Source organism: Marmota monax, unplaced genomic scaffold (assembly GCF_021218885.2).
Source record: "Marmota monax isolate L192 unplaced genomic scaffold, Marmota_monax_Labrador192_F-V1.1 WCK01_AAM20220418_F8-fsc00129, whole genome shotgun sequence".
NCBI lineage: Eukaryota > Metazoa > Chordata > Mammalia > Rodentia > Sciuridae > Marmota > Marmota monax.
The window spans coordinates 3,798,295-3,818,515 of record NW_026693811.1 but is presented as its reverse complement, the minus strand read 5'-3'; the positions used below and the strand labels follow the sequence as shown (position 1 = coordinate 3,818,515).

Sequence of the window (20,221 nt, the reverse complement as noted above, 5' to 3'; positions counted from 1 at the left end):
AAAAGTTCTGTAAATTAGAATAAAACTGTATGTGTAAAATTGGAATATTGTCAGAACAGAACTAGTGAGGATATAGTGATTAGAGTTAGAAGGAATTGGGAATACCTGCCTGGTAGGGAAGCTAGTTTGCCTGGGGAAAACTTAATTACAACGAATAAAAGGGAAAATAACAAATCCATGAGGGAGGAAAGGCTGTTGCTTAATCTTAAAGGGTTTTATTGGAAGTGATTATGTATCTTAGAAAACACATGAAAATTAATATTTGTTTAATATTTATAATACAAAGTGCTACCAAGATTTTCTTGACAACTAATATTTTGGGACAATTATACTGCATTTACTAAGGTAGAGCTTTATGGATGTTTAAATTCTCTGTGATTTGTGATATAAGTAGTCTATAGTAGGTAGGTATTCCACAGTCTGACAAATGGATATGTATGTAAGGTGGTTTCGTTCTTGATTTTTTTTTTATTAATCAATTCATATCCATAATGCTTTCTGGGTCATTAGTATTTTTTGAAATAAGGTGAACACAACATTTATGTGGAATTCGAATTAGAAAAATGGTTCTCTGCCTGTATCTGTAAAATATCTTGAAAGAAATCTATTTCACCAGAATTTAAATGGATGTAAATTTACTATGTAGTTTTGAAAAGTGGATAGATTTTTACTCACTAGTACAGTTTATGGAGAAATGTACAAAATCGGTCATTGCTCTTTTGATACTATGCTTTAATTATGGTTCCCTGATTAAGGATTTAGTTAATGTTCCACGAACTGGCATTCCAGAGTGGCCTCATTTAGGTTCTAAGGACTCTTTATAATTAAACTTTCTTATTTTTATTTTTGTTGTCATTATTGTCAGTATTCCCAAGGCCACTGAAATCCTGGGTTTTAGTAATGTCCATTGATTACAGAGTGTTTTAGTCAGCTTTTCTTCCCTGTGACCAATCCTTGAGAAAAGAACATAGAAGAGGTAAGATTTATTTTTGCTCACAATATCAGAGGATTCAGTCCATGGTCAGCTGGCTCCAAGGCAGAAACATCATGGAGGAAGGGCTGGTAGAGAAAATTAGTTCAACTCAGGGAACCTGAGAAGCAAAAAGAGAGGAAGGGGCTGGGGAGGAGATAAGCCCTTCAGGGCATGCCCCAAGTGACTGCTTCCTCCACCTAGGTCCCTTCTTCCAGTAGTCCATTTGGCTATCAATGGATTAATCAACTGATGAGATCTGAGACATCATGATCCAGTCATTGCCTTGAAGCCCCACTCTGAGCTTTGCTGCACTGGGGACTGTGTTACCAAATCATCTGCTTTCAGAGGACATTCCAGATCAAAACTGTAACACTGGGACACTGCACTAAACCATTTTACACATCTCTACATTTTAGCACCAGAAATAGGATGAATCTGGGGTTTCACATTTAGCAAACCTGCTTTCTGATTTTCAGTTCCTAGGTAAGTTTCACTTATGTTAGTAAAATAGTGTTTGATTTTTTTTTCCCCTTTATTAACCTTTTGTTATCTAATCTTAGTTTGATTTTTTAAAAAATGATCTTATTTTATCTTAAATGCATTCAGACTTTTCCCTTCTTTTTCTTTTCTTCCTCCTTTTATCCTTCATGATATTATCACTTAGGAATTGTTCTCCCCAGAGCTCCATTTAAATTAATAACAGAACACATTTTTTTTAAAAAAAAATACATGCACAAGGTAAAAAATTTAAAAACACTAAAAATGACATACAAAAAGGCTTTTACTTAACATGTCCAATGGTCTAATTCCACTTGTCAGAAGTTACCACTACAACTAGTTACAGAGAAATACAGATGGGAGAGTCTATAAAGTGAAGTGATGTCGCAAATGACAGAGGGGGTAGGTTTAGAGAATCACAGAGGAAAGGTGTCCCCAATACAGCAGACAACTAGCATTTCTGCTGCATCTGCAGAACATGCATCAGATTACTAAAAGCAATGAATACCTTTGCATTTCACCAAAGACCTGAATTTTTACTTGAAATGTTTCTTAGTCTCCATACGTTGTGTCCTAATAATAAACTTCCACATCCTGATGTAATTGGAGCATGTCTCTTAATTCTTGTTGCAAACCCTATTACCATATGTCAGAAAGTAAACCATCCCTTAATCTCTGTTCTCTTCTGTAGTAACAAGTAAATACCAGGATACAGAGTAAAAGGAAAGAGATGTAAAATGAAAATACCTGTGTATTTTAATTATACATGCAGTTGAATTGCAGATAATTTGCCTAAAATATTATTCCTTCATCTGAAGGAAAAATTTGAAACTTCTAGTTTAAAAAAAAGGAAGGAAAAATACATAAAGCATTCCATTTTATCAAGGAATGAAATATGAAAAGGATAATGTGAAAAATAGTACCTAGATATCAGAAGGGGTTAAATGATCAAAATGCATTTATATCAACAATAGATTTAAGTTAACACTTCTGAAAACAACAAAAAAAGTATTTATTTTATTGTCAATAAAGACACTAGGAAAAATAAAGAAATGAAGTGAGGGAAACCCACTAAGGTTATAACAAGTAACAAATACAGAATCAGAGATGAATGCATAAATTTAAAGATTAAAATAATTCTTATCTCACCCCTTGCTCTACCATTTTCAAGTCACTTGGACCTTAATTGTTCATGGCACTCTTAGTGTTGGGTGTTTTCATTGTTTGAAACAGCATCTCTGGTAGAATTAACATGACGAAATTCTGAGATATGACTTTCAGGCTTAGAATATTTGATGGCCCAATTTAGACTTGAAGTCATCCCCTGCTCTTAAGGTCAACATTTGGAATTCTTCATAAGATCATTCTGATTAACCCATATCAAGTAATAAAATAAATATATTTTCAATACAATACGGGAAGATAAATACAAACATTCTTTGCATGTATAAATCTATTCACAGGCAACATGGCCACTTGAAAGAAAATACATATTTAACTGTAGGAAAACATGACTTTTTAACATTTAAAATGTTTTACCAGCATATATAATATATATATATAAAATCATATTGCTTGACAAAAATAGGAAGATATTGTGTAAAGGGCTTTAATGATGTGAAAAGTGTCTTGAGAAGGAAAGTGTGATATAAATCTCTACATAAATGTAAACTATCATTACTTTTATGTGCTTCTCTCTCAGATAGTCATATTACTTAAAGAAGAGACATTAGCTATTATTATAAACATTGTTAGTTTTATTCTTAAAACTTGAAACCTAAAGTTAATTGCCAGGTTGTTAACTAGTATTGAATTATACTACACCATGGATATGTTAGTAAAATATTGGTGATAGATGAATAAATGTAATATGTATAATAAATAATATACACAACAATATCTGATATATATTATAATAGAATGGCATATGATTTCTAATATATAACCTAAAATATACATAACTATATTCCAAAAATAATTCCCCCCCCCAACTTTGTTTTGGTGATTTTTTTTTTTTTTCTCCCTCAGCCTCCCAAGCCACTAGAATTAAAGGTGTGTACCATCATGCCTGGCCTTTTTTATTTTTTAATTAATTAATTAATTTGTTTAACTTAAACTTGATTAATAACATGTAATGTGTACAATAATGGGTCACTATGGTGTAATGAAAATCTAAAGATCCCTCCCTGAAGTATTACTTAGATTTCACCCTCAGAAGAATGGTATAACCAATTCAGCTGCCTGATGCCTAAGTTTCATATAACATAATATATTTCTAAAGTCTTTATCAAGTTTTGAATCAAGATCCATATAGAACTCCAAATAAATAAGAAAAAAAGTACATGTCCTTGAGATAACAAACTCTCATTTTATAGAAAATTACCAACTCCAGAAAGAGAAGTGCTTTACAGGTTGTATACACTATCAGAACTATATATTTCTGATGACTTAGCAGGACCTGGATAATAGGGCAAGGAAATGAAACTGCATATGAGGGACTAGAGCAAAGTCATAAAGTCAGAAAACATCAGTCAGTTTGAGAGGTGTTTTTTTTTTTTTTTTTTTTTTGATAGCATGCCCTTATATAAAGCCAGAAAGTTACTACTAAACAGTTGGCCATGAATTAAAAGGATTAGGACCTGCCGTATGATTGACAGGCTTGAGATACCAGTTTCAGAATTCAAAGTCAATCTTTATATAGGCATCATCAAAGCTGGGGAGCAAAGTATGGCTGTCAGAATTCTTTCGTTACCCCATGCTTTTCTCTTTAATTGGATGTAACTTGTGACTCTCACCTGCAGACTCAATGCAGTTGTCACTAATCCAGTAGACAGGCTACCTTCCCTACCCTCTCCTCCTGGTGCTGGTGAGAGCCTAGGTGTGCTTTTCACCTTGACAGTCCCTGTTGTGCCTGAGAGGAGGGGTGCTTTGGCGTTTCACTCACAAGGCTGCCAAATTCCTGTATAGCATGTACTTACTTCAGTTGCCTGATGCCTCAGGTTTACCTATGACCGGAATATTACACCAAACCATTTGTTGTAATAATTCTTGGACAACTTTGAATATTTTTTCCTTATTTTTCTTCACCCCTCCCCACCAATGACCCATGCAAGCCTGTTGACTCCGGTTTGCAGGAATAGGTTTTCCTGAGCAAGGATGACTTGGCATTATGATCTGTCATTGAATCATCATTGCTTTTGTGTAACAACTACTGACCTGGAACCATGCCAGCTACTGACATGTCACAACTTGTTTGGCATTCCTGCTATAGTGGCCTTTTGGGAGGCTGGTCTGTCTACTACTTGACTCCCCTTTTCTGGATTAGTTTCTGCAGGCCAGTTAATTTTTCCAATTTGTAATGCTTTAATAAATAAACATTTCTGAGAGTCAGTCAATACCGTGCCCTCTTCACCCCTGCACTGCCACCCTAATATCCATATCTTATAGGACATGTCTATTCACATTAAATAGGAATGATCATATCTTTCAATGTGTCTATTGATCTCGTATTCTTTTTGTAGAATCAGTAGGAAGGTAGGCTGGGGCCTGGGACTCTAATCACTGTATAAAATAAGGCCAAGATGCATGGAATCTTTTGAGGATGCTCTCCTAATGATTAGCATCACATGGGACTATGACCAGACTTGTGTACCCTCAGTTGTAGGTCCAGCTTCCAAGGAAGACTTAGAAACATGTTAGAGAGGAGGTTCACCTGATGTCTGGACACCATCTAGGTTCTACAGTGACAAATTCCAGGGGATCACAACAGCTCTATTGGTTTTCTTGGTGCAGTTTGTAGAGAGATTTGAATTAGCAGGTGGAGAAAAAATGGTCCCCCAAGAGAAAAGACAAAATGGAGAGTGGCTGACAATGAAGATGTTCAAGGCAATGTTAAGGTTTCCAAGAAGATGGCAAGGTATCTAAGGATCCATGGTGGTAATACTCAGAAATGGGCATCATAAATAACAGCAGCTGGGAAGTGGTCCATAATCCCTTTTTAGGAATTTGAATCATAATTCAAAGCCTGTAAGACACGAGGTGGGGATAATAGAGTGAGAAGAAAACTTAGAGCTAAGAGCAAGCAGGGCAAGCATACAAAGAATGTTTTAAAAAGAGGACTTGAAAATGGGCATCAAAGCAAAAATCCATGTAAAAGAACTATGCACACAGGGGCTAATGGCAACTCAGGCTCCCGAAGTAGGCATTAGTGTTAGAGAAGGGCTGGAATAACAGCTGGCATGGGAATGTGGGGAGAGTTGAGCTCCTGCATGGGTTGGGATTTGTACCCAGAAGCAGAAATAAAACCAACTCTGTCAGAATGGGCATCTAATAAGGAGGGCTAATGGAATAGGAATTAGCCTAGGACTGACCTAAACACATTAAAGAGGTACTCTTACACCAAGTTATGTTGTGAAAGAGTTTAGCATAGGTTCAGTGGAAGCAAGTAGACAACTTGGTGGTTGAGTTCTTGAGAGAGATGGTAATTAAGATATATTAATTACTGCCTTGTACTTATTTTTCTTTTATTTATGGTCAGAACATGACATTTTGGCTGTTAGACTTTATTTAGATTTTTGTTCTCTTTTTGTGGTACTGGGCATTGAACCCAGGGATACTTTACCACTGAGCTCTATCTCCAACCCTTTGCATTTCTGAGACAAGGTCTTCCAAAGTTGTTCAAGCTGGCCTCAAACTTGTGATTATCCTGGCTCAACCTCCAGAGTAGCTGGGATTACAGGTTTGAGTCACCATGCCCAGCTAATTTTAGAATTTTTTAAGGGAACTTATCATACAAAGATTCTATCTTATATCAAGAATAAAGTAGGGGCTGGAGTTATGGCTCAGTGGTAGAGGGCCTGCTTGGCACATGTGAAGCCCTGGGTTTGATCCTCAGCACTACATAAAAGATAAATAAATAAAATAAATGTATTGTATCCATCTACAACTAAAAAAAAATACTTAAAAAAAAGAGAATGTGGAGCTGAGGCTGTAGCTCAATGGCAAAGCGCTTGCCTTGCATGTTTGAGGCACTGAATTTGATCCTCAGCACCACATAAAAAATAAATAAATATACTGTGTGTTCATCTACAACTAAAAATATATACATAAAAATATTTTTTTAAAAGAATAAAGTAGAACTGATATCTTTTTACAAATACTTCCATTAGCTAACTTGATGTAGTGTTCCCCATTTTATGGATTATTTATAGTACTGTTAAGAAATTGCCTAATAGTTGTACAGATAGATGAAAAAAATGACCAAATGGGCTTTGAGTTGTTTTGGGGCATTTTCTGCATGTGCTCCATCGGCTTAGTTCCAATGTTTCCTTTAGGTTTATTTTCCCTGTGAAGAACTAGGTCAGATTAAGCAGCAGTCAGCATGAAGCTCCAAAGTTCAGAGGCCTCCTGACTGAGTCTGAAAGCCTCCATCAGCAAGTTCTGGAGAACCCTGATTAAATGAAAAACACTAAGGCAAACTTGTCCCTTGCAGGATGTCAAATTAGGGCACTGATCATCTTAATGTATAAGTGCTGCACTCCTTGCTGCTGAAGAACTTTGGCAGATAGATCTCTTGGTAGTCAGCAAAGGAGGATCTTTAACACCTCATTATGGGTTACACACAAAGGAGAAGGGCCTTTGCGAACAAGGACTAATACCACATGTGTATGTGTGCATATGTGTGTAACCACACATTATAATCAGCCCTCCGTATCCACGTTTTCTGCATCTGAAGACAGAAAATATTGGAAAAAAATGTGTTTATACTGAACAATTCCTGACATTTTTTCTTGTCATTTCCCAAATAATATAAAAACTATGTGTGAAGCATTTATATTGTATTAGGTATTATAAGTAATCTATACATGATTTAACATATACAGGGGAATGTACATAGATTATATACAAATACTAGATCATTTTATATAAGGAATTTGAACATCTGTTTTAGTCAGTTTTTGATTACTAGGACCAGAATACCTGAAAACCACATCTTAAAGAAGGAAAAGTTTATTTGTGCTCATGGTTTCAGAGGTCTCAGTCCATGGTCAGCTGATTCCATTGCTCTAGGCCTGAGATCAGGCAGAACAACATGGTGGAAGGACATGGCAGAGGAAAGCTGTCAACTCATGGCAGTAGGGAAGGAGAGGGAGCAAGGGGAGGGGCCAGGACTAAATGTAAGTCTTAAGGGCACAACCCCAGTGACTAAATTCCTCCTATCATCCAATCATGCTGACCTGTTTATAGCTACAACTGAGTAGTCCATTCAGATTAGTCCACTAATGATGCTGCAGCTCCCACTTCTGAACCTTGCTATACTGAGAAGCATGCTTCCAAAACATGAGTTTTTCAGGGGATAATTGTGATCCAAACCATAACAGCTTATGTTTGGCATCCACAGGTGGTCCTGAAACCAATCCCCTGTAGAAATAGAGGAAATGACTGAATATATAAACACATATCATCATCACCACCACCATCATCATCAGAACATGACCAATTGTCTATTAATCTTTAAGATTAGAAGTTTTAAAAGGAACTTAATCTAGGAAGATTCTATTTCATTGCAGCTATGAAGACTGCAATGGGTTTTTCTCTTTTTAGAGCCATTTCAAAAGCCAAGCCATAGTTTTCTGTACCTCATCTTCTTAATTTACAGCAGGAGAATGCAGTTAATGAGCAACATCTTTTAGATTTAGCTAGTAAAATTTCAGAGTGTATTTGTATGCCTGCTTTGATTATTATTACTTCTTGATGTCATTGTTTCTATTGGTCATTAATATCATTTTCTTTAACTATAGTAGGTGATTTTGAAAGCATTGTTTGCAGATGTTACTTTTTAAAACTCCTCCTGTATCTTTTTCCTGAGGGTTCTTATTTAATATATGTACCCCCAAATGTCCACATTGTTTGTGTCACATGCATAATAACAGAACTTTGACACTGCAAGTATTTCTGAGAATGCTTGGAATGCTTTCAATTTCACTCTGTCCTTGTAGCCTTATCTCATTTCCTTCTTCCTGCTCTGGTGATCTCACTTTGTCTTGTGCTAGTCATAAGCCTGCTGTCACCTTTCTGATCTATGAGCATGAAAAGGGTCCTCTCCAAATCCTGTTAAAGCTCATAAGCCCTCACCTAGTGTTCTGGGTCCCCCATCACATCTACCAAAAAGGCAACAATCTATAGCTCTAAGGATGTTTGGAACTACCCTTTCCTTTTCAGATGTTTTTTATGGGATTAATGAAAATATAAATCCCTTGAAGTATTTGCCTTTGGCTTATTTCATGAAGCACCATTTATGCCTGCACATGATGTAGGGATATTTGCTGTCCATGTTTTGGTGGCCCCAAACAATAAACCATGTTCTCTAAAGGACTACATTTTTCCCCATTAGAAACTGTCGAGGTGCATTGCTTCTACAATATAAATAACTAAATAACCATATATATATATATTTTTTTTTTTATGAATATTCCATGGCTATGGGCAATTGATTTCAAGATACACATCTTTAGGAAGATGGAAATGGGCTCTGTGCTTCACTGGGAAGTGGTACACATAGTCCCCTTAAGTAGCAGATCAAATTCTAGGTCTATTGTGCAACTCTTTCTCCCCATAAGGACCTTACATGTCTGAATCTATGAACTTAGTTGGATAATCAAACAGCTATTATCCTGAGCAACTTAACATTCGTTGCCAACTCCTCAGAGGGCAAAAAGAAGAGTCTTTTTTGAAGTGCTTAACTGCCAACCACTGGGAGGAACCACAGTAAATATAATCAAGATATGGAGAAATAACAAACCTCCTAATAAGTCTTCTGGAATTGGCCCTCACTCTGCATTTTTTTTTTTTTTTTTTTTTAGAGAAAGCTCCAATGATTCTTGCTATCATGCTTTAAATTTCAAGGGTGCTTCTTGATATCTCCTGTCCTTCTCTGATTAACCAACACTGTCCAACACCCATTTCTCCTTCTCTGACTTTGGTTACTTCAGAAATTACAGTAATTTCTGTTACTGGAAAATATCACATCACTTACGAAGAGTGAGCTGTTTAAATGTCTCTTAGCCACAAATGGATCATTCACCTTCTGGGTAACTTCCAACTGGCAATATCCTCCTCCATCCACAGTCTTTCACCTTTACTGTGTAAGGGAAAGTCACCTTGAGTCATCATTATGTAAGAAATTCTATTCTGTAAAACATTCTATTTTGGTGTAACTCATACCTGTTAGGTACCTCAAAGAAACATGCATCAAAATTAACATTTCCAGATTTTTTGAGTTCATGTGTAATGAGTAAAGAGTTTAAAGTTCTTAAAATGCTAGGGACAAAAACATAACTTTGCTTATTGTTTAATAACTTAATTTTGATCATGATCCATTATACATAATGAACAACTTGTGTTAGAGTCTGTAAACAAGTCTGGATGGCGCCTGGCATTTTGCCAGAGGGAGTGGTTTGTGAAGTAATGCCAGCGAGCCATTAAGTGTGGAGATTCCTTTTGGTTGACTGCTGTATCTAGTTTATGTTAATTAAGATAAGCTGTGTGGAATGTATAAATACCTCTGTTGTCCTACAATAAAGGGCTCCTACTCCTGCTGTATCAATCTATACAAGTTGCTCGTCACCTCCCGGTTATTTTGGTGCAGCCGGACTGCGGTAAACTTGTGTTCAAGCTTTTCTTGTTCCAACCAGCATTTGTAGTCAGTGTGGGGTTCCTTACCAGGGGACCTAGGACCCCAAATGTCCATTCCTTCCCTAGTTAAGTCACCAGTCCAGGAAGTCAATCAGCATTACCTTACCATGACCATTAGGCCTTTCAGGTCACTGGCCTTGCCTCAGCTAAGGGCAAGCCCTTCTGGAGGCCAGTGAGTATTGCAAGCTCTGAAATGATGGCTGAGGGCTGTATCAAGGCTTGCTTGTCCACCCACTTCACAGCCCTTTCTTTCTATTCCATACCTTCTTACTACTAAGATTGTCACCTCCCAGGGACAGAGGCATAAATTCTGTTGGCCTTTTGGTCCCCAAACTAATTGGTTGTCTTTTAGGTTCCCAAATCCCAGGCTTGGATGAAAAGCAGTATAAAGAACAGGGTTAAAGCTCCTTTTCAAAGACTTCATCCACATGTAAATCTGTTGCTTTAGTCTGTGACTGTTTTCCTTTAACATCATTCTCTCCAGTCTATATTTGTATTCGTAAATTTAAAAATGGTTGATAAGAAAAATTGCTGCCACCTAATCATATGTCTCCTATGATGATGGCTTATGATATGCATTTTAACTGTAGAGTCCTACCAAGCCCTTGATTTTGATATTTAAAACCATGGTTTTGAAATTTGAGAACAAAATTATCATTTAATTATATATGCCATAAGTTTGAATAGTCCTTTTTGAAATGTAAAGCAATGAATTTCTGCTTAAACAATCTGCTCCTGAGGCAAAGAGAGCCAAGTGTCTAGCTTCCATAGGGAGTAGGACTTTAATGTTAAAGAGGGATCACAGGAGGAAAAAGATAATTGTTCTTCGCTTCAAAAATATATCTCATTACACATGGGTGGGAAAATTGCAATAATAACAAATATGAGGATGGATACCAGATTGCCTTAATGTGTCCATAAAGAAAAAGACATTAACCCAGATCAACATCTGTAACCACTATTATTTCTCATAGGAAAACAAATTCAGTCATAAAATCATTAAAAGGTCATAATCTAAAAATAAAGAATAGCCCTTTAAATTATTAAACTTTCTTTATGAATGATATGAAACATTATGGAAAAAGAGTCATTATATTTCTGCTCATCACATTTCTCCATGTTTTGGCAGGGAGAAAAACAAAATTTTATCATGCAACATCATAGATCCATGAAAGAATCATTATCTCGATTCACAAATGCAGACGTACATAGCTTTTTGAAGAAGGTTTTCTAGAATGCACAATTAATGGAATAGACTTAGTAAAAATGTATACGAGCTCTTAATAAGAATATGTGTTCACATACAGACACACTCAGCTAAATTTTTGAGCCACAATTTATTTACTGGATATCAGGGAAGATAAGTATTTAAAATGAAATAAAACAGGAAAAAAAAAACAGCTACATGGTAGAAATTCGTTTAATATTAATTCAGTATCTGTGTCACTCTAGATGGTAAAAGTAAGGGAGAAGTACTTACTCCATTTTACATAACAACAGGATACTTCTCTCTTGCTCTATGCCCTTCCCTTTCTTAAAAAAAAAAAAAAAAAAAAAAAAAAAGAATAGATTTAGATTACTGGATCAAATGCCCCTTCTTTTTAGGCAGGCAGGAGGTTACTACTGATATTTGACAAAATAATGAGTACAGGAGCTGAAAAGCTATGTGGATTAGCTTAGACTAAGTTCTACTCTGATAGAAAATGACTCCACAATCTCAGAGGCTCACAGGGACAGTCGTTCAGTTTGGCTCATGTTACATGTATGTCCTGAGTCTATCTCAGCTCTGCTCCACATCATCTTCATTCTGGGACTGGCCTGAAAGATCAGGCCCCACCTGGGGAAATCCCAATCTCTGCCCAAGGGAAAAATACAGAAGGCAGAGTCACACAATGTCTCTTTAAGCTTGGAAGTGGTTTATGTCTCATTCATTGGCTGAAACAAGTTATGCATCCAAGACTGACACCAATGAGTTAGGGAGAAATGATCTTGCAATAGGGAAGAACAACATATATCTTGAACATATTCATAATCTAACAAAGTGGGGAAAAGTTATAAGTTTAATGAAAACAAGATATGGACAATTAAAGAATGCTGGGATTGGTCAGCAGTGGACTATTCAACTTCAATTTATTTGTTCCCATACAAGATTGTCAACTTGGTTGCCAAATCTGTTTGTTTGTTTTTCAAAAGAATCTGGCTGTGACTGTCAGCTCCCAGTTCCCTGAGTCAATTCCTGCTCCTGGACACATCCAAGATGTGGTCCTCAATATCATACACAGTATAATATACTGGGAGTGAAAAGTGTACATTCCCACTGTTGCTGAATATGCCTCATGTTCAAGACAAGTTGGGGTCTGGAATTTTACCCAAAAGCTTTGTATTTCTCATTGTAATCAGTTCAAGTATTTTAAAAACTATGTAGACTAACAACAACAACAAAAACAAAAACACGGTTTTGGGCAAAAACTGTCTCACTGGCCACAGTTTCTGAATAATGATAGTTTTATAGATAGATATCCCTGTTCTCTGATTTGCAGCTTCTAAGGGTAATTGCTATTCATAAACAGGCTTAATAAAGTCCTAGATACTTGTACAGAATTCTTTACCATATATTATTTAAACCTCATACTAATCCCTTGAGGTGTATATTGACAATTGCAATCTTCCTGTTTGAAATGAGAATATTCAAGTCTGAAGAAGCAAAGCAGCTTACAAGTCATCCCAATCCTATTCTTTTCATTGTACTTTACATTTGGTTAGTTTGACTTACTGGATCCCCAATATATGACTTAAAAAAAAAAAATGTTTTTTTTATCTTTAACCAGTAATTGAATAAATGTGAAGCACTTCTTACCTACATAAACACATTAACTCTAAGGAAATATCTCCTTTGAAGAGCAATATAAACAGAGTATCTATGTATATTTGGCATTAAAATAACCTGCTTTCAATTTCCTTTTTTTCCTGTATAGAATCTTTTGGTTTCATGACCCCTGGATCATTGGTAGAATTCTCTGCCATAGCCTGCACCAGATACTGTCATATCATCAGTCCCTTAACCTTGTAATTTCCAATATCAGATTAGCAGAGGAGCTTGGTAAAGGAAAGGGAAAAGAAATCTCCATCCTTCTCACATGTAGTTTATCATAAGATCCAGTGTATCTGCTGCTATTCCATCTTAGTGTGGCTCTTTTACATTGATTCTTTAGTCTATTTTTTTCTTTTCTTTCCTTCTTCCTTTCTTTCTTTCTTTTTTTCTTTTTTTTTTTTTTTGGATACTGGGAATTGAATTCAGGGGCACTCAACTACTGAGCCCCAGCCCCAGCCCTATTTTGTATTTTATTTAGAAACAGGGTCTCACTGAGTTGCTAAGTGCCTCACTGTTGCTGAGGCTGACTTTGAAGTTAAGACCCTCCTGACTCAGCTCCAGGGACACTGGGATGACAGGTGTGTGCCACCACAACCAGCTCTTTAGTCTGTTTTTGTAAAAATCTTTAGTATTTCTCTAGTTATTTTCTAACTCTTGACTTGCAAATAATTTTTTGTAATGCAAGAATTTACGTCTATAGCTTTCCTCTTAGTACCACTTTAGTTATATTCCACACAATGTGTTATATGGTATTTATTTTTCATTAAGATTCAATTATACTACAGTTTATAATATTTTAATTTCTGGTATGACTTGTCTTTATAACTATGTTATTTAGAAGCAGCTGTATTTTGTAAAATTTCCAAATATAGTTATTTCTATTTATTTTTCATTATCCTTTCCAATTTCATTACAAGTCAATAATAAATACAACTTATATAACATCAGTTCTTTAGCAATAAACTATTTCTTGTAGTCATTTTTTCATTTTTTGCAGTTTATTGTAATAGTAATGTTCTTAAATGAATTATTGTTTGATACATAATACATTTTTAAAACTATGGTTGCTCATATCTCAATTTTTACTTTTTCTGCAATATCTACTTAAGAAATTTTCAAGCTTTGAAGTTAGATATATTTAAATTTAGGCTCTTAATTTTGGCAAATTTGTCCTTATATATTGATCCTCTTATCATAAAATATCTTTTGTCTGATGTTACTGTTATATACTCATTACTTCCTTTTGATTTGTAAAAATCTGAAAGAAATTTTCCTTTCATTGTCTTTTGATTTTTATGTATTTTAAGTGTTTTATGCTTCCTTTTTCAACAGCACAAAAATCAAAAATATAGTTTTTCTGTTCCAAGTTTTATTTAAAAAAACTAACCTTTTTATGCATTAATTATGATTTCTCAAGTATTTAGATTGATTTTAGCTAGCATATTTTGTGCTTTTTCTTTTTTATGTACTTTCCTACTTTTTACTACACAAGGTTAACTTTTTTAATCGCAATTCAGGAAATAAAATTTTATAGCAAAGTGTCTGTGTCTTTTTCATGAATCTTGCTTATGATATCCTATAATCATGAACCTGAGAATTCGTGTATTTCATGAATTTGGGAAAACTCTGAACAATATCATTTTCAATATTGATTCTCATCTTTTAGTCTAGGACTTAGATACACTTTGAACCTATGTTTCTTAGTTTCTCTTTCATATTTTACATCCTTTTTTTTCATTCAAAGCCTTCGAGTTTCATAATTTGTATCTAAAATGATGCCTAAACAATTCTTTAATTTTTTCATTTTAGTGCATTATACACACACACACACACACATTTATTTAGCTATTTTTCTAAGATCAACATGTTCAAATTCTCTTGCTCTTTTTTAATACTTCAGTTATTTATTCAATATCTAATATAATTACAAACACTTATTTTATAGACTTGATTTCAATGTTAAAAAGTAGAACCATTGATCATCTCATTTGATGCAGAAAAAAATCATTAAGCAAAATAATTCAACACACATTATGATAAAAATCAACCAAGAGAACAGAAACTTTATTGATAGAAAACTATCAACATAGGGAAATTTTCTTAAAGTTTAGGGGGCCTTTTATAAAAAGCTTATGAATCACATATTTAATCATGAAGACGGAAGGCTTTCATCAACATTGATTAAAAAGACAAAAATACCTACTCTAATTACTTACATTTGATTTTTTTTTACTGAAGGTGCTCTCTAGTTCAGAAAACATAGACAATAAATAAAAAGTGAACAGATTGGAGAGGAAGAAGTAAAAGTGTTCAAACATACTGATGGAAAAAGTTATTGTGAGATTAGCAAGTTTGTTCTAAATAAGATTAATTACCAAAAATAAACTGAACTTCTTAGTACTAGGAATCAGCAAAAACTGAAATTCTCACATTAAAAACACACAACATTTTGGGAATACTTTCCAAAATATGCATAAGAACTATGCACTGAAAACTACAAATGATTAAAAGAGAAATATTGTTAGGATGTCTGTCCTCCCCACTTGGAGGGTTAGTGTCTGCCAGTTCAAATAGAAATCAAAATACCATTAGGAAATTTCTAAGAAATTGACAATTCAATGATGTACATGGAAATTCAAAATATCTAGCACAGCCAAAACAACTTTGTAAAAATAAATAAATAAAAATAACAAAATTAGAGAACTTATGCTACCTGATTTTGAAACTTTTTTTTTTATAAAACTACATTAATCAAAATAGGACATTAGCAAAATAATAATCATATAGATCAATGGAACAATACAGAGTTGGGAAATGGACCTATATTGATTGATCAATTGAATTTTGACAAAGATTCAAGTATAATTTAATGAAGAAAGATAGTCCTAAACAAATGGTGCTGGTTTTGGATTGTAGATCACATAGTATGTGTGAGGTACTGTGTTCAGTCCTCAAAACTGCATAAAAATAAATAAATAAATAAAGGTATTATGTCCTTCTACAACTAAAAATATTTTGAATTAAAATTTTAAACAAATAGTGGTATAATAATTAGATATCTGTATAAAAACAAAATAAAACCTTGAACTTAATTCACACTAAATCAAAATAGATCCTTGACTTAAATATCAAGGGTAAAGCTTAAAAACTTACAAAAGAAATCTTAGGAGAAAATCTTAACACTTTTTGATTTAGACATTTTTGTTATAGTAGCATTAGTGTTTCGTTAAAAAATAATTTTGCATGTGCACTAGCAACTATATTGTCTGAAAATCTGGATTTTGTGTGTAGGTAAAGGAAAACTGAACATATATAGGTAAGTGTAGGTAAGATCTCTGTAGAGCTAAATTTGAACTGAAACTATCTGTATGAACTCAAGATGAACTCGAGATTTTTTTTTTAATTCTGTTGTTTTCTATTGAAAGACAACCTCTAAAAATAAAGAATGGTAGTAGCAGTTGTAAGCCCCCTCCCCAATATTTAGATTATAATTCCTAAGTACTGTTTTCCACCAAAATGAACCAGTGTTGCTTGGGAAAAATAGCTGATTTCACTCAGGTCTAGTGTGGGAAATGTATATAGGAACCCAAAATGTCGTATCTGAAAGCAAAGAAAAGATAAAGCCACTAAGAACATATCAAAAAGACACAGAAGGAAGTGAAAGAAGCTTCTGCTGACTAAAGATGGGGCAAGTTGAGCACGAAAAAGAATAACCTTCATAGATTTTTGAAATATTTTAAAATCTGAGTTTATAATAACACTTTAAAAATCCTAACCACTGTTCAAGGCAACCAACTCATTATTATGAAAATCAGTAAATAAAAGGAAATAGTCAAACATTAATCTCATTTGTTATCATAAAGATAAAATGAATAAAACCAAAGCTGTTGGAAACTCTACAGAATAACTTATCTATCTTGCATGGGGCTGGGGGTGTGGAGGGAAAGTTCAGAAGACAGAAAAATAGAAGGAAGTTAAGTGTATAGGTTGAGGCTAGGGATTAAAATTTAAGGTTAAAACCTATAGATCAAAAGAAAAAAGATACCTACTATGCAGTGAGTGAACTTCATTGGGTCCCAATGCAAATAAGTTTTTACAAATCAAGGGAATTTATATATTATTTGAATTTTAATCATATTAAGAAATATTTCTCATTAAAAAACATATAGCATTGTAGATATGTTTGTATTTTAGAACTGCATACTGAAATATGTGCTAATGCAATAATAGTGTATGTAGAAATAATAGATCTATAGAAATAATAATTTGTCTAGAATTTACTGTAAAATAATTTGATACTTGGGGGATTTGGATAAGAGTATAAATAAAATATTATTCATAATTTGATAATTATTTAAAATGAGTGCTGGTTACATGGGATGTTTGCTCTATTTTTTCCAACTGTGAATGTACTAGAAATTTTCCATAATAAAACATTTTATAGGAGGACAAGGTAACTAAACCTCAGGTGATATAGGATATCTATTGTACATCCATGAGAGTTATATGAACATATTCTGAATATATTTCTCAGAATGCTTAAGGCTACCCTGTGACTGAGGATTTTTGCTTTTGATTTTGCTCTTCAAAAATCTTGCTTTAAAGAATATTGATCATAAAAATATAGGCAAAGATGGTGATGTTTCTTCTATAAATGTAAACATAATTTAGAAAAAATCAAGAAAAATTTTATATCAATGTGATTTTACTTATACTGTATATTAAATTTACTACAATAGGAATCTATAATCAATGTGGAAGAAAAGTAGAGAAGTAAACCTTACCAATAAAAAATTTGTGTCTGCTTTAGTCAAGTTCAAAGTCATGGATAAATCTTATGTTATAAATTTGAAAATAATCTGGTTATGTAGATACAATTGAATGAGAAAACCATAGTTATAGCTAAAATTAGGTTTATGAGCTTTCCTTTGCAAATTACAGAAATGTTCATCAGCAAGCTGTTGGCTAATGTGACCTTAGCTTTTTAGAAGACATTCCAAAAATAAAACACACTTTCAGTGAGTCATGAAAAAAAAAAAAAGTATTTTTCAGAGTTCTTTCATTACTTTTAAAGTAGTAACATTTTCCTTCGATGCAGACCATTGTTATAGTATTTGTATTAATTGTGCAATCCACAAGGCATTAAAATACAGTAGGATTAATTATGCTAACAGATCTAGTAAATTAACTATATTCCTCAACTAGAAAGACATTAGATTGAATTCATCATGCTTCAGCGACCATTACCTTACCTATTACTTCAAAGTTGTTGATTTGCTATTATTTTGCATTTCCATAACTGAAAGTTATTAGAAAAGTTTTTATTCTAACATTTAAATACAATGTTTTCCAAGGAAGACAGAATAAAAACCAGGATTTGAAACTGTGTCCACCAGTCCTTCCTTATGATTGTAGCATTCATGATTTTATACTCAGAACCGGGGCATTGATGTGTTTTCAGATGCTCTATACTTTTAAATTTAAAAATTGAATATGTGGTGTGATATGATATTTCAACACATGTGCAGAGCAGGCACTGATTAAGTCAGGTGTGATCAGCATTTCTCTCTTGTTATTTCTTTGTGTTTGGAGACTTTGAACTCCTCTCTACTACATCATAAAACAACCTGGAGAAATACTGGCTAACTATTCACTTGACAAAGGATTAATATCCAGAGCATGTGTGGAACTCAAAAAACTTAAGAACAAAATAGAAATAATGCAATTAAAATCAACAAGTGATCTGAATAGTTACTTCCATACTTTTTAAAAGTCCTTTATATTCTATGGGTCACAAGATGCTTTCTGGCAATATCTTTTCTTAATTGTTTTTTTTTTCCTTCTTATATTTGAGTTTCAAAATTTTATGGAGTTTGCCTCCTGCATATATGTTGAAAATGTGGTTAAAATGTTCATATCTGTAAAAGGTATGATTTTACAGAATAAATAGTACAATAAATAATTAAAATTTGTAGGCTAGGGTAGGTACCATAGTTGCTAGGTTACAGTTAGACTTAACAAACGGTATGATATTTTTTATCAGAATTATGAGAAAAAAGAGAATTGAATTCCTAATTTATAAAAAATCCAATAACATATTAAAAAATGGATGCTTAGGATCTATAAAGAGATTTAAAACTCTAAGATCATGAGAAAAAGAAACATTACACACCTGTGTTTATAATCAAATTTAAAGAAAGGTAGGGCTGGGGTTGTAGCTCAATGATACAGCACTTGCCTAGCACATGTGAGGCACTGGGTTTAATCTTTAGCACCATATAAAAATAAATAAAGAAAAGAAATGTATAAGTTGGAACCAAATTATCAACAAATTCAGTGCATTTCCAAATCCCAATCTGAAGTTCTAAGTGGAGATTTTTTTTTTTTAATGTGACAACTATTTTAAAGTTCAAAAGGAAGAATTAAAATTGGTGATCAGCTATATTAATTCTAAAACAAAGAGCAATGAGGGAATTCAACCTCTTAGTTGTGAAATAGCATCCCCAAACCAAAAGAAAAACAGATTGATGATGCATAGGAAACAAATAGCCCAATGAACCAAACAGACTGCAGAAGTATACTCACATAAGTGAAAATTTAATGTGTAAAGGTATCGCCACAAACAAATAGAGAAAAAGCAGATTGTTTGGTAGCTTGTCTTACTAAAACTAACTTACCATATGGAAAAAACAAACAAACAAAAAATTCCTGCTCATGATTAAAATGGGTTCATTTTTGTTGTTGTTGTTGTTGTTTTTGATGCTGGGATTCAAACCTGAACTTCACACATATAATTCCGTTTTTATCTAGTTTTGAAATTGAGATTACATAAACATCATAAAGTGAGTGATAGCTTTCACTCTTCCTCTTTAAGAACTAGTAAAAATAAAATTAGCTCGGACTTTTATTAACTCCCTTATATGACCCTGGATCTTTTGAAGAGTGAAGTCTTTACTTCATAATGATTCAACTGTTTAGAATTTCAATAATGATTCAACTACTTAGATCTTTTCTTTCTCCTTAGACCACTTTGTAAATTTTAAATAATTTGAAATAAAGAACCATTTCTTGTAGGCATTAAGTTTATTAGAGCCCAGTTGTTCATACAAATTTTAAAAGATCTTGGTTAAAAGTGTTAGTTTTTAATGAATGTCATTTATTTGTATCCTTCTTCCCTGGGGCTA

The 20,221-nt window shown here is 33.7% G+C and overlaps 1 protein-coding gene across 5 annotated transcripts in view; it reads left to right on the top strand.

Moving 5' to 3' along the window:
• Positions 1–20,221, top strand: part of Kcnh7 (potassium voltage-gated channel subfamily H member 7) — a 466,241-nt gene that overhangs the window by 100,622 nt on the left and 345,398 nt on the right. The gene's annotated exons all lie outside the window — the stretch shown is intronic.